Source organism: Halichoerus grypus, chromosome 6 (assembly GCF_964656455.1).
Source record: "Halichoerus grypus chromosome 6, mHalGry1.hap1.1, whole genome shotgun sequence".
Taxonomy (NCBI): Eukaryota; Metazoa; Chordata; class Mammalia; order Carnivora; family Phocidae; genus Halichoerus; species Halichoerus grypus.
In genome coordinates, this window is record NC_135717.1 from 86,073,602 (window position 1) to 86,086,538 (window position 12,937).

A 12,937-nucleotide genomic window follows, 5' to 3' on the forward strand; every position below is an offset into this window, starting at 1 on the left:
GAATGAGATCCTCTGAGTTGGAGTGAAAAAATGTAGGAGGACCCTGATGAAGCTGAAGACACTAGACACATAAATTCCGAAATGTCTTCTCTACTCCTACTGGTAGCAGCTTCTCTACTTTCACTGATAGCAGCTGGTCATCCCTGTCTGACAGGATCAACCTGCTGCCTGAGTAAAGCGTAATGGCCTCCCCTGAAGCAGTAGCCATACAAGACAATACTGATTCTCCTCAGGGCACATCCCCAACTCCCCCCTTTGCTTCTACATCTATAATTAGACTCAAGTCCCAGAGGGCTCTTAAAGGTGTAATTATTGACAAGAAGGTCTACACTCCAAAAGAATACTTGCATTTTCTAATTTATTTATGCATAAATTTATATACACAGAAATGCAGAAAACATATATGAGAATGGATATTAAGGGTGTGGGATAATGATGGAAGGAACACGAAGTTGGATGAGGGTGAATACAAATCTTCCTCAACTTATGATGGTGTCATGTCCTGATAAGCCCATTGTAAATTGAAAATATCCTGATAAGCCCATTGTAAACTGGAAATATCATTGTAAATTGAAAATGTATTTAATACACCTAATCTCCCAAAGATCATAGCTTACCTAGCCTTCCTTAAACATGCTCAGAACACTTCCATTAATCTATAGTTGGGCAAAACTAACACAAAGCCTAATTTATATAAGTGATGACTATCTCATGTAATATATTGATCCTGTACTGAAAGTGAAAAGCAGAGTGGTTTTATGGATACAGAAGAGTTAAAAGTATATTGGTTATTTACCCCTGTGATTGTGTGGTTCACTGGGAGCTGCAGCTCACTGCCACTGCCCAGCATCTTGAGAGACCACAAAGCATTAGCCCAAAGTAAGATCAAATTTCAAAATTTGAAGTATGATTTATATTGAATGCGTATTGCATTTGCACCATTGCAGAGTAGAAAAGTCAAGGGTCAACTTCTGTGAGTTAGGGACCATCTGTATAATGAATGATATGGTCTCACAAAACATACATTTTTTTCTTTAATGTTGCTGACCAGGGATATAGGAAGAACACTAACAATTTGTTGGGTTGGTTGGTTGGTTGGCTGAAACATGAACCAAAAGGTGGCCCATAGTGACCAGATTAGACATACTACACCTGACTTGGTTTAATGTAGAGGGATTCAAAGGCTTAGGGAGATCAGAATGTTAAAGTTGATTTGTCATTGATTACATACTCAAATGGGGAGGATAAAAAAGACACACTTTTCACCACTACTATGAGAAATAAATGTATGAGGTGAGTCCCAGCATTCTTGAAGACCTCTGTGATAACTCTCCTCTGTAAACTAGACCTTACAGTGGGCACTGTAGTAACTGAACTAGGAAACGTAGATGCAATAGGAGTAATTGGATCCCAGGGTGCCAAAGACCATTGATTGGTGGCCATCAATTGACAAATGCAAGGTGGGCACAGTTCTCATAATGGAGAGCAGAGTCAAAGTAGCAGTCAGAATAATCTGACTTGGGGGCGCCTGGGTTGCTCAGTGGGTTAAGCATCTGCCTTTGGCTCAGGTCACGATCCCAGGGTCCTGGGATTGAGCTCTGCATTGGGCTCTCTGCTCAGCGGGGAGCCTGCTTCTCCCTCTCCCTCTGCCTACTGCTCTGCCTACTTGTGCTCTCTTTCTCTCTGTCAAATAAATAAATAAAATCTTTAAAAAAAAGAAGAATCTGACTTGTACAGACCTATAGCATTGGCTAGTTGATCTAGGGTGTTCCTAGAAGTGAAATAGATGGGAAGCCTAATAAATTCTTACTTGACCTGTATAAATAGAAAAGTTCCAGCTCAAGTGAATAAATGTTTAACCTGAATAATAAAAACAGAATTATAGCTGTTCAATCAATTCCCAGACTTGAGGCAGTTTATACACCCAGACTTCCTGAATGAAGAGGAGGACAGGTCCCCTTGAGGAACTACCCTGGAACACCACCTTTCACCAAGGAAACCATGCATTGGGGAAAAGAAAATAATCCGCAACTACTGAATCATTGAACACTACACCAAAAACTAATGATGTACTATATGTTGGCTAATTGAATTTAAATTTAAAAAATAATATAATAAAATAACAATAAAAAATTAATTAATTAAAATAATAATAATCGGAACCTTTGGGGACTACTGGACACTGGCTCTGAACTGATGCTAAAATAAGAGCCCAAACATCACCATGATCCACAAGTCAGACTAGGCGCTGAAGGAGGGGTGATCGATAAAGTTTTATCTCAGGTCTGTCTCATTGTGTGCCCAGTAGGTCTCTAAATCATTTCACCAGCTTCAGAATGATGATTGAAATAGATCTACTGATCAGTAGAATCACCATGTTGGTTCATTGACCTGTAGAATGAGGGATATTATGGTGGGAAAGGCCAAGTAAAAGCCACCAAAACTACCTCTACCTCAGAAAATAGTAAAATAAAAGCAGTACTGCATCCTTCGAAGAGTTGCAAAGGTTAATGCCACCATCAAGGACTTGAAGGATACAGCGGTGATGATTCCCACTGCATCCCCATGCAAGTTGCCTATTTGGCCTCTGAAGAAGATGGATGCATCTTGGAGAATAGCAAGAATTATTGTAACCTTAAGTACGTAGCACCTCCAATTGTAGATGCTGTACCAGATGTGGTTTCATTACTTGTGTAATGACCCACTTTTCTACAGACTGCAATTTTCTACAGACTACAAATTAAGGATTGATTACATCTAACAGGTGTTTGGGGTTTTTTTTGTTGTTTTTTTGTTTTTGTTTTTGTTTTTGTTTTTGTGTGGACTTGTTAGGATTTTCCCTATGTAAGACCATGTAGTCAACTAATAGAGGCATTAATACTTCTTCTTTTCCAATTCTGATGTTTTTTATTTATTTTTCTTGCTTGATTAATCTGGCTAGGGCTACTAGTACTCTGTTGAATAGGAGTGGTGGAAGTGGACACTTATGTCTTCTTTCTGGTCTTACAGGAAAAGCCTTCAATTTTCACCTTTGAGATGATGTTGGCTGAGGGTTTGTAAATATATAGCCTTGATTATGTTCCAGTATGTTCCTTCTACATCCAGTATGTTGTGAGTTTTTATTATAAAAGGATGTTGAATTTGTTAAATGTTTTTTCTTCATCTTTATGATGATCATGTGATTTTTATCCTTCACTCTATTCATTTAATGGGACACATTTATTGATTTGCATATGTTTACTCATCCTTGCATCCTGGAAATAACTCACATTTGATCATGGGGTATAATCTTTTAAGGTGCCATTGATTTTGCTTTGCTAATATTTTGTTGAGAATTTTCCCATCTATTTGTCAGGGATATTGACTTATAGTTCTCTTTTCTTGTAGAGTCTTTATGTGGCTTTGGTAACAGGGTAATGCTGGCCTTGTAAAAATAGCTTCAAAGTGTTCCTTCATCTTCAATTTTTTTAAAGAGTTTGAGAAGGATTGGCATTAATTCTTTAAAGTTTGACAAAATTCACTAGCGAAGCATCTGGTCCTGGGCTTTTCTTTGTTAGGAGGTTTTGATCACTGATTCAATTTCCTTACTTGTTATTTGTTTGTTTAAATTTCTATTTCTTCCTAATTCAATCTTGGTAGGTTGTATGTTTCTAAAAATGTATCTATTTCTTCTAGGTGGTTCAATTTGTTGGCATATACTTGTTCATAGTAATCTCTTATGTCCTTTGTATTTCTGTGATATCAGTTGCAATCCTCCATTTTTATTTTTTTTTAATTTGGTTTTTCTCTCTTTTCTCAGTTAGTTTAACTAAAGGTTTGTCAGTTTTATCTATCAAAGAACCAAATCTTAATTTTGTTAATTTTTCTATTGCTTTTCTGTTCTCTATTTCATTTATTTCTGCTCTAATCTTTATTCTTTCCTTCTTTCTGCTAACTTTGTACTTATTTTTTATTCTTTTTCTAGTCCCTTGAGTTATAAAGTTAGGTTGTTTATTTGAGAAATTTCTTTTTCTTGATGTATGTTTTCATCTCTATGAACCTCCCTCTTAGAAGCACTTATGCTCTATTACATAAGTTTCAGTATTTTATATTTCCATTTTTGTTTGTCTCAGATATTTTTTATTTTCCTTTTGATTTTTTATTCCTTTGGTTGTTCTGCACTGTGTTGTTTAATTTCCACATATCCGTGATTTTTCCAGTTAACCTTCTATTATTGATTTGTACTTTCTTACCATTGTAGTCAGAAAAGGTAATTGGTATGATTTCAGTCTTTAAATTTGTTAAGACTTGTTTGTGGTCCACCATATGATCTATCCTAGAAAATGTTCTATGTGCACTTACGAGAAATGTGTATCATGATATTGTTGGATGGAATGTTTTGTATATGTTTGTTAGGTTCATTTGGTCTATGGTGTTGTCAAATCTAGTTTCTTTATTGATTCTCTGTATCAGTGATCCATTCATTGTTAAGAGTGGGGTATTAAGGAATCCAACTTTTATTGTATTTCTGATTATTTCTTCTTTTAGTTCTGTTAGTATTTGCATTATATATTTAGTTGTTCTAATGTTGGGTGCACAATATATACAATTGTTATATCATCTTGATGGGTTGACCCATTTATCATTATATGACACTTTTTGTCTCTTTTAGCCATTCTTAACTTAGTCTATTTAGTTTGATAAAAGTATATCTACTTCTGGTTTTTTTTTTTTAGTTCCAGTTTGTTCGAAATAACCTTTTCCATCCTTTCACTCAGTGTATGTGTATCTTTAAAGCAAACGTGAATCTCTTGTAGGCAGCATATTGTTGGAAGTTGTTTTTCATTCATTCAGTTCATCTATGCCTTTTGATTGGAACATTTTATCCACTTACATTTATAGTAATTATTCACAGGGAAGGACTTACTATTGCCATTTTGTTCACTGTTTTCTGTCTGCTTTGTAGAGCCTTTGTAACTAGCTTCTTATCTTGCGCTCTTTTCTGATTTGATAACTTTGTATAGTGATATGTTTTGACTTTTTTTATCATAATCTCTTGTGCATATACTAAAGGTTTTTCCTTTGTAATTACCACTAGGCTTAGATAAAATCTACTTATAACATCCTACTTTAAGCTGATAGCAACTTAATTTTGACAGTATACAGAAAATTTACACTTTTACTTCTCCTTCACCCCCTTACTCTTAGGTTATTGATGTTACAGCTTTTATGTATTTTTTTATATTGTGTATTCATTTAAAAATTATTATAGTTATGGTTATTTTTAATATGTTTGTTTTTCAAATTTAACCTGGGGTTGTAAGTGACTTATGCAGTACCATGACAGTAATAGAGAACCAACCTTGACTACACATTTACCATTACCAGTGAGCTTTACACATAGATTTGTATGTTTTTGTGATGTTAATTAGCATCCTTTTATTTCCTCTTGAAAGATGCTTTTTAGCATTTCTTACAAGGCAGCTCTAGGGTTGAAGCTTCTCTTTGTTCAGGAGAATCTTTATTTCTCCTTCATTTCTGTAGGGCAGCTTTGCCATGCATAGTATTCTTGGTGGACTGGGGGTTTTTTGTCCAGTGTTTTGAATATATCATCCCACTTTCTCCTGCCCTGTAAAGTTTCTGTTAAGAAATCCCCCTATAGTCTTATGGGGATTTCCTTGTATGTAATGTGTTGTTTTTTTCTTGCTTCTTTTGAAATTCTCTCTTTATCTTTGACTTTTGACAATTGAATTATAATGTGTCTTGGTGTAGCCCTTTTCAGGCTCAAACTATCTGGGGTCTTTTGGTCATCCTGAATGTGGATATCTGTTTCTCTTGCAAGTTTTAGAAGTTTTCAACCATATTGCTCTAAATTTACTTTCTGTCCATTTCTTTTTCTCTTCTGGGATTCCCATAATGTGTATATTATTTCTTTTGATGGTGTCCTGGTAAAGTCCTTTGGCTTTCTTCACTCTTCTTCTTTTTTTGTTCTTATTGTTCCTCTGACTGGATAGGTTTAAATGACCTATCTTCCAGCCCACTGATTCTTTTATTTTTGTTTAGTCAGGTGATGTTGAAGCTCTCTATTGAATTCTTCAGGTCACTAATTGTATTCTTAAACTCTAAGATTTCTGTTTAGGTTTTTTTTTTTTTTAATCCCCAATGTTTTTTATTTCCTGTTGAACTTCTGTTTTGTTTATGCATTGCTTTCCTAATTTCATTTCATTGCTTGTCTAAATGTTATTGTAGATCACTTCTTTAAGAGTATACTGAATTTTTTGTCAGATAGTTCATAGATCTCCATTTCTTTAGGGCCAGTTATTGGAACTTTATTAGTTTCCTCTGGTGGTTTCATGTTTACCTGATTATTCATGACCCATGATTCTTGATATCTGCACACTTGAGTAAGTTATTTCCTCTTCCAGACATGACCTGTTTCCTTTGCAAGAAACAGTCCTTCATCAGTCAGTTCAGCTTGGGGTTCTAGACAGGTTAACAGTCAGGATCCCTGGACAAGGGGGGCTTAATACCAAGGTCTCTATTTGGGTGTGGTCTCTATTTGGGTAAGGCCACCAAAGTAGGGGTGCTAATGAAAGAAGGGGGTGGTACCATTGGTCAGACTCTGTGGTTGTATAGGCCTGCTGTGGCCTACATTCAAATGGGGCCATTGGCTGGGCTCCCTGACTGGGCAGGATTGCTGTCTATGCTCCAGAGTCTGGTGGGCTGTGCAAGCACTTATGGTTGGGAAAGTTTGCTGTCTGTGTTCTCAAGACAAAGTACTTGACAAAATACAAAATCCCTTCCTGGTAAAAATTCTCCACAAATTGGGTACAGAAAGAATGTACCTCAACATAATAAACCCCATATATGACAAACCCACAGCTAACACTGTACTCAGTGTTGAAAGGTTGAAAAATTTTCCTCTAAGATAGGAATAAGACAAAAGTGACCATTTTTATCACTCCTACTCAACATAGTACTAAAAGGCCTAGCCAGAGCAATCAAGGAAGAAAAAGAAATGAAAGGCATCCAAACTGAAAAGGAAGAAGTAAAATTGTCTTTATTTGTAGATGACATAATCTTAAACATATAAAATCCCAAGGCTTCACCAAAAAAACTGTTAGAATGAATAAACCAATTAGATAAAGTTACAAAATCAAAATATAGGGGCGCCTGGGTGGCTCAGTCGTTAAGCATCTGCCTTCGGCTCAGGTCATGATCCCAGGGTCCTGGGATCGAGTCCCACATCGGGCTCCCTGCTCGGCGGGAGGCCTACTTCTCCCTCTCCCACTCCCCCTGCTTGTGTTCCCTCTCTCGCTGTGTCTCTCTCTGTCAAATAAATAAATAAAATCTTTAAAAAAAAAAAAATCAAAATATAATAATCAGTTGCATTTCTATACACTAACAACAAATTTTCTGAAAAAGAAATAAAGAAAACAATCTCATTTACAATAGAACCAAAAACAAGGCAATATTTAGGAATAAATTTAACCAAGGACATGATAGCTCTCTACACTAAAAACTATAAGACATTGATGAAGAAATTGAAGAAGACACAAATAAATAGCAAAATATCCTGTATTTGTGGATTGGAAGAATTAAGATTGTTAACATGTCCATACTATCCATAGCCATATTTAGATTCAATGCAATCTCTGTCAGGATTCCAATGAAACTTTTCACAGAACTAGGATAAACAATCCTAAAATATATATGGAGCCACAGAAGACCTGAATAGTCAAAGCAATCCTGGGAAAGAACAAAGATGGAGGTCTCACACTTTCTGATTTCAAAACATATTGCAAAACTGTAATAATCAAAACAGTATGGTATTGGCATAAAAACAGATACATAGATCAATGGAACAGAATAGAGAGACCAGAAATAAACTCATACATATACAATTAATTAATCTTTGAGAAGGCACCAAGAACACACAGTAGGGAAATCAGTCTCTTCAATAAATGGTGCTGGGAAGACTGGATATCCACATTCAAAAGAAAAAATTGAACCACTATCTTACACTACTCACAAAAATTAACTTGAAATAGTTGAAAGACTTAAGTGTAAGATCTGAAAACCTAAAATTCCTGAAAGAAAACATAAGGGGAAAGCTCTTTGACATTGTCTGGGCAATGATTTTTTTGGATATGACAACAAAGCACAGGGAGAAAAAAATGAAATAGGGAATGTACCTCAAACTACAAAGCTTTAGCACAGTAAACAATCAACAAAATGAAAAAGAAATCTATTAAATGGGAGAAAATAATTACAAACCATATATCTGATAAGGGGTTAATATCCAAAATATATAGGAATTCATACAACTCAATAGCAACATAACAATAATCAATAATAATAATTATTATATATATTATTATATATATAATAATAATAATCCAATTCAAAAATGAACAGAGGGGCACCTGGGTGGCTCAGTAGGTTAAACATCTGACTTTTGGTTTCAGCTCAGGTCATGATTTCGGGTCATGGGATTGAGCCCCACATCAGGCTCTGCTAAGATTCATCCCCACTACCTCTTCCTCCCCCTCTGCTCCACCCCCTGCTCATTCTTGCTCTCCCTCTCGCTCTCAAGTAAATAAATAAAATCTTTTTTAAAAATGAGCAAAAGACTTGAATAGACATTTTCCAAAAGAAGATATTTAAATGATCAAGAGGTACATGAAAAGGTGTTCAACATCACTTATCATCTTGAAAATGCCAGTCAAAACCATGAGGAATCATCTCACATGTTATTATAGCTACCACCAAAAAAACCAAGAAATAAATAGAGAAAGACAGCTTCGCGAAGGCTCTCGGCGCGCCCCCGGCCCGCAGGCACCCAGCACCCGCCCGCCCAGCCGCCTCGATGCCCAAGAGGAAGGTCAGCTCCGCCGAGGGGGCGGCGAAGGAGGAGCCCAAGAGGAGGTCGGAGAGGTTGTCAGCTAAACCTGCTCCTGCAAAAGTGGAAACGAAGCCAAAAAAGGCGGCAGGAAAGGATAAATCTTCAGACAAAGAGTGCAAACAAAGGGGAAAAGGGGAGCAAAGGGAAAACAGACTGAAGTGGCTCACCAAGAAACGAAAGAAGACCGGCAGAAAACGGAGAAACTAAAAATGAGGGGAGTCCAGCCTCCGATGAAGCAGGAGAGAAAGAAGCCAAGTCTGATTAATACCATAAACCATGTCTTATCAGTGGTCCCTGTCGCCCTTCTTGTACAATCCAGAGGAATATTTTTATCAACTATTTTGTAAATGCAAGTTTTTTAGTAGCTCTAGAAACGTTTTTAAGAAGGAGGGAATCCCACCTCATCCCATTTTTTAAGTGTAAATGCTTTTTTTTAAGAGGTGAAATCATTTGCTGGTTGTTTATTTTTTGGTACAACCAGGAAATAATGGGATATTGAATGTGGGAGGCTTTGATTGTCTTGGGGTCAGTTCAACATTCCATAGATGGGGTAGTTTTTATATCCTATAATACCAAGCATACTAAAGGGCAATTTGGAGTCAGTCGTGCATTTACTATGTCTTGAATATTTTAAATTACTTCTATTCCCATGTTGTTTCTGGTAGAATTGTTTCCTAAAGAAAACCACTCCTAGATCTAGGCTCTCCTGGCCAGAATTCTTGGGCACTTTGTAACATCTTGGTCCTGGTAGTCCAGTTTTCCTAGTAACTCTGTTAATGTGCTGTGCAAGATTGAGAATTTGAGTATGTAGTGTATATGATATTAAATTGTGAATTAATGGGACTTAACAATGTAACAGTGTATCAGCATTTGAAGATCTTGGTACTTGATATACTGTTAAGGAAAATTTGCCTCCAAATTTTAAGCTCAAAGGCCACTGGAATAACTTTTAGAAAAGAATCACAACTACATGGTTTTTTGAGATTTTCGGTAGGTACGTTAAGAATTGGGTACAAATTGAAATGTCTGTACTGATCCTCAAAACAACCAATAAAAACTCAATTAAGAAAAAAAAGAAATAGAGAAAGACAAATACTGTTGGTATCACTTATGTGTGGAACCTTAAAAAAAAAAAAGTCAAACTCATAGAAACAGAAGGTAGAATGGTGGTTGTCAGAGGTTGGGGGGTGGGGGAAATGGGGATATGTTGGTCAAAGGGTACAAACTTTCAGTTTCAAGATGAATAGTTTCTGAAGATCTAATGTACAGCATGATGGCTACAGCAAATAATAGTAATACTGTATTGTATATTTGAAATTTGCTAAGAGAATAGATCTTAAGCATTTTCACCTCCTCTACCTGCCAAAAAAGTAACTATGTGAGGTAATGGATGTGTTAATTAACTTGATTTTTGAAATTATTTCACAATGTATATGTCCATCGAATCATCACATCATATACTTTAAATATACACAATTTTGTCTATTATACTCAGTGAAGCTGAGAAAATTTTTTAAAAAATTAAAATAAATTAAAACACTTTAAAAAGTAAAAGTTTAACAATTTCAACTGTTTGTAAAATAATGTTTTTTTAGGGTGCCTCAGTGGCTCAATTAAGCATCCACCTTTGTCCAACTCTTGATTTTGGCTCAGATCATGATCTCAGAATCCTGAGATGGAGCCACCTGTCCGGCTCCACACTCAGCCAGGAATCTGCTTGAGGTTCTCTTCCTCTCCTTCTGCCCCTTCCCCAGCTTGCACTCTTTCTCTCTCTCTCTCAAATAAATAATTTAAAAAATAAAAAATAAAATAATGTTTTCTCTTAACCATTACAGACAAAATCTAGAAAACAATACCTTATATTGAAGAAGCATTCATTTGAAGTATTATTTTCTTTAGTTTAATTTTCAATCTGTTATTTTCTATGAGATCTTGCTAAAATAAAATTTACTACTGTTTTGGATATGGTAAAGTAGTAGGGGGACCCTATGTTTGCCTCATCCTTCAAACACAGCTAGATAAATATAAAATCATTCTGAACACCCAAAAAAATCAATCCTTGGACTGAAAACAAACTGCACAACCAGAGGGAGAAATGGGGCCGTGTAGTGGAAGGTAGGAGGTGCAGAGATGCAATTTGGGGGAGAAAAGAATTGTGGGTGCTGTGGAAGGGAGGGAGCCCTGCTCACAGAGAGAGAGAGCGCGCAGCACACAGGGAAATGTTTCCCCAAAACTATTGACTGGAAAACAAGAGGGGCTAATTATCATGAGTTTTTAGAAGCAGCGGAACTCAAAAGACTGAAGTTTCAGAAGTCCGTGCTATGTTGGTGGGGAGCCTGGCAGGCATAGATATGGCACTATGGAGAAGGAGGACAGAGGCCTGGGACAAGTGTGGTCAGAGAATCCCCTGGGTCACACTGGGAGAGACTGTTCCCCTTCTTGGAGTGCATTTGGGAAAGGTGGCACTGCCTCTCAGGGGACAAAAGAGCTGATGGGTGCCATTGTGCTGCCCCATTTATTAGCATAGGGGCAGAGACACCTGCTGAGGGCAGCAAGCTGGATGCTGGCTTTTTGCTTCATTTTACTATAAACTCCAAGCCCCTGCATGTTCCTGCAACTGCCCTCCTGAAACAAACCGGCACCAGTCACATTGCTTCAAGACCCTCCCCCAGAGGCTCAACATGGGTCCGTGCCACACCGGGTCCCTAAAATTTAGAGTTTTGAAACTCATCCAGCATGCCTGAGATAAAACACAGGAGCCCTGTGCTGCTGGTTGGGCATACTGCCTGGACACAGACGGTGACGGCAGGGATCTGACGGATGCCTGGGACACACAACGGGAGATTGTTCGCTCTTCTGTGAAGCCTTCATGGATGACAGCAGGTGTAAACTCCTCTCTTCAGGGATGAGAGAGCAGGCTGACACCATTTTTTTTCCCCTGCACATAAGCACAAATGGACTTCAGTGAGCAGCACAGCATCCATAGTAGAAGCTTGACCCATTTACACCAAACCTCATGCCCCTGTGCTCCTCAAGTGCTTTTTTTACTAGGGCAAATATACCTGAGAGCCAGGGCAGCAATGGGCCCCTCCCCTAGAAGATCAGCACAAACCCCCTGCATGCACCAAGTCTACTGAGCATAGAGTGTTGCAAAGATTCATCTCTTGTGAAAATAGAATCTGGCCTCTATTAACAAGCAGACCAAAGCACACCTAGCTAAAACTCACCACACACTGGACAAGGTCCAAACACACCCCACTGCAGGCAGGAGAAACTCTAAAGAGGACTGACCTAAGGGAAAGAGCAGCTAAAACACAACAGCCAAGTATACAAAACTATATGCTGGCCTAGGACAGTATATGTCCTCTTTTTAATAAAGCCATTACTCAGGAAATGCAAATCAAGACCACAATGAGATACCACCTCACACCAGTCAGAATGGTTAAAATTAACAACTCAGGAAACAACAGATGCTGGCGATGATGCAGAGAAAAGGGAACCCTCTTACACTGTTGGTGGGAATGCAAACTGCTACACCAACTCTGGAAAACAGTATGCAATTTCCTCAAAAAGTTAAAAAGAGAACTAACCTATGACCCAGCAATTGCACTGCTAGGTACTTATCTAAAGAATACAAACATAGTGATTCGAAAGGGCACATGCACCCCAATGTTTATAGCAGCGATGTCCACAATACCCAAACTATGGAAAGAGCCCAGATGTCCATCGACAGATGAATAGATATAAAAGAGGTGGTATATATATATACAATGGAATATTACTCAGCCATCAAAAGAATGAAATCTTGCCATTCGCAACAATGTGGATGTAACTAGAGGGGATTATCTAAGTGAAAAAAGTCAGTCGGAGAAAGACAAGTATCAGATGATTTCACTCATCTGTGGGATTTAAGAAACAAAACAGATGAACATTGGAGAAGGGAAGGAAAAGTGAAATAAGACAAAATTAGAGAGGGAGACAAACCATAAGACACTCTTATCTCTAGGAAACAAGCTGAGGTTTGCTGGAGAGGAGGTGGGTGGGGAGATGGGT

General features: G+C 37.6%; 1 pseudogene; it reads left to right on the plus strand.

Annotated features, from left to right (window-relative positions):
- The first annotated feature begins 8,835 nt into the window (after positions 1-8,835).
- On the plus strand, positions 8,836-9,370 carry LOC118525460 (non-histone chromosomal protein HMG-14 pseudogene; annotated as a pseudogene).
- The last annotated feature ends 3,567 nt before the right edge of the window (positions 9,371-12,937 follow it).